This window comes from Myotis nattereri (assembly GCF_964212035.1).
Source record: "Myotis nattereri genome assembly, chromosome: X".
NCBI classification, from domain to species: Eukaryota; Metazoa; Chordata; class Mammalia; order Chiroptera; family Vespertilionidae; genus Myotis; species Myotis nattereri.
In genome coordinates this window covers 106,973,110-106,975,827 of record NC_138078.1, presented here as the reverse complement: position 1 = coordinate 106,975,827, position 2,718 = coordinate 106,973,110, and positions in this window count along the sequence as shown.

Genomic DNA, 2,718 nt, shown 5'->3' with positions numbered 1-2,718 from the left:
CTATAACTTGTTTCATAAGCCCATTTCTCCTACAAATTACTTCTTCCATCTCTGTGATTTTATAAATACATAAATAAGTGTTGGCTCTGAATTCTTTCCTAGCCAGAACTCAAGTATCGAGGTTGTTAAATCCAGGACCAGTGTGACCCCCACCAGTCTAACACCTGGTGTGTTTCCTGCTGCCTTCCATATGTTCTCTGAAGCCCAGGTTAAAAACTTTAAAAATAGTTGAAAAATGTCTTACATATTAAGGCAATGCTCATCATCCTAGGCTGTGATGTTTCAACCAACTGTCAATAATATGTAATCACTGTAAAAAACTATGAATGATGTAATATGTTTTCATTATCTTCTGTAAGGAAACTGGGACACAGGACTTTCTAATTTGGTTTCTTTCATTCTTGACAAGTTTAACAACTTTATCTCCTATAAGGATGTAAACAAGTTATCACCTATAAGTAGTAACATATTCAAATAAGACAAAATCATTCTACTTGATCTATTAATATATTACAACATAAATTTTTAAATTTGATTAAAGCCATTTCCTCACTCATAGTTTGTTCCATGTTCTATTTGAAATTACAGCTAGATTTCAAAGAGTACAATGAACTACTCTTAATTTTCTAAAGTAGTAGAAATTAGATGGGTCATATTTTTCTTCCAAATATAACCTAAGGAAGAGATTATATGGGGAAGGAAATACTTAAATATTCTGGTTTCTATTTTCTAGATTTATCACTTACTGTACACAGGGTCCTTATTTTTCTGTCTTATTTTGCTATTTGTAAATAAAGGACATAATTACTATGTTCACATAGAAAAAGTTAGCCACTAATACCTAAAGTTTTTAGACATATTTGTATCAAAAGTATTAAACTATATCCACATGTTATATATAGAGTCCATTTATTCCATATATATACTAGGGGCCCGGTGCACGAAATTCGTGCACTGGGTGTGGGGGGGGGGGAGTGTCCCTCAGCCCAGCCTGCCCCCTCTCACATACTGGGAGCCTTGCCCAGGCCTGATGCCTCTGACAGAGGTGTCAGGCCTGGGCAGGGGACCCTCATTTCCCCCCATCACTGGTTCTGCCCCCAGCCCAGGCCTCATGCCTCTGGCCCAGGCATCAGGCCTGGGTAGGGGACCCCCAGACCCCTCCGATTGCTGGCTCTGCCCCTTGCCCAGGCCTGATGCCTCAGCCAGAGGCATAGACCCCCATCACCCTCTGATCACCTGATCGGCCCCTTGCCCAGGCCTGACGCCTCTGCCAGAGGTGTCAGGCTTGGACAGGGGACCCCAAACTCCCCCCGATCACTGGCTCTGGCCCCCGCCCAGGCCTGAGGCCTCTGGCCCAGGAATCATGCCTGGGCAGGGGACCCCCATCTCCCTCTGATCACTTGCTCCACCCCCGGCCCAAGCCTGACGCCTCTGACCCAGGCTTCAGGCCTGGGCAAGGGGACCATCCTATCCCCCCAATCCCCGGCTCCGCCCCCCACCCAGGCCTGATGCCTCGGCCAGAGGAGTTGACCCTCATCACCCTCCAGTCACCAATCACCGGATCGGCCCCTTGACCAGGCCTGAGGCCTCCGGCAGAGGTGTCAGGCCTGGGTAGGGGACCCCCAGCTCCCCGCGGTTGCAGGCTCCGCCCCTGCCCAGGCCTAACGCCTCTGGCCTAGGCGTCCGGCCCGGGCAGCGGGGACCTGCAGTGGCAGCGGGGGGCGCCGCGATCGTGGGTTCGCTTTAGGCCCAGGCAAGGGACCCCTAGCTCCTGGGACTGCCAGCTTCGACTGTGCCCAGCTCCCATCGCTGGCTCCACCCCTACTTCCTGCTATCACTGGCCAGGGCGGCAAAGGCGCCTGATTCACCGATCATGGCTGGGGGGCAGGGCAAAGGCGGCCCCAAGGCCGCCTTTGCCCTGCCCCCCAGCTCTTAGCTCCCCCCTGGGTTTCTGATCACTGTCAGTGGCAGGGGGCTGCTTTCCCTTTCGCCTCCCTGCATTGTGCCTACATATGCAAATTAGCCGCCATCTTGTTGGCAGTTAACTGCCAATCTTAGTTGGAAGTTAACTGCCAATCTTAGTTGGCAGTTAACTGCCAATCTTAGTTGGCAGTTAACTGCCAATCTTAGTTGGCAGTTAACTGCCAATCTTAGTTGGCAGTTAACTGCCAATCATAGTTGGCAATTAATTTGCATATAGCCCTGATTAGCCAATGAAAAGGATATCGTCGTACGCCAATTACCATTTTTCTCTTTTATTAGTGTAGATACCATTTCTAATTAAGTGAGGCCTTCAATTTTAATACTTTCTTTTAAATATACTGATTTATTTTCTCCAGCTTTATGGGGAATAAAAGATTGTATAATAAGAAAATATAAACAAGTAATATTATAAAACTTATACAATAGCAAATATAACTATTTTCTAAATAACCTGCTCAAATTAAAGCCTTCAATATATTATGGTAATGTGTACAAAAATGGTATTGTGAAACAGAGACAGCTATGTGTGTGTTAATACAGATAGATCATCTAAAAAGAAATATAATAGGCACATTGCTAAACATTTTTATATTACATTCCTGCTTAAATGGGAAAAATAGCTGTTATACTATTATGAACATAATATATACATTTTATTCAATTAACATACAAATAAATAAAAATTTTCGCTAAAATAATCACATTACACAAGCACATAATTTTTAAAATTAGAAG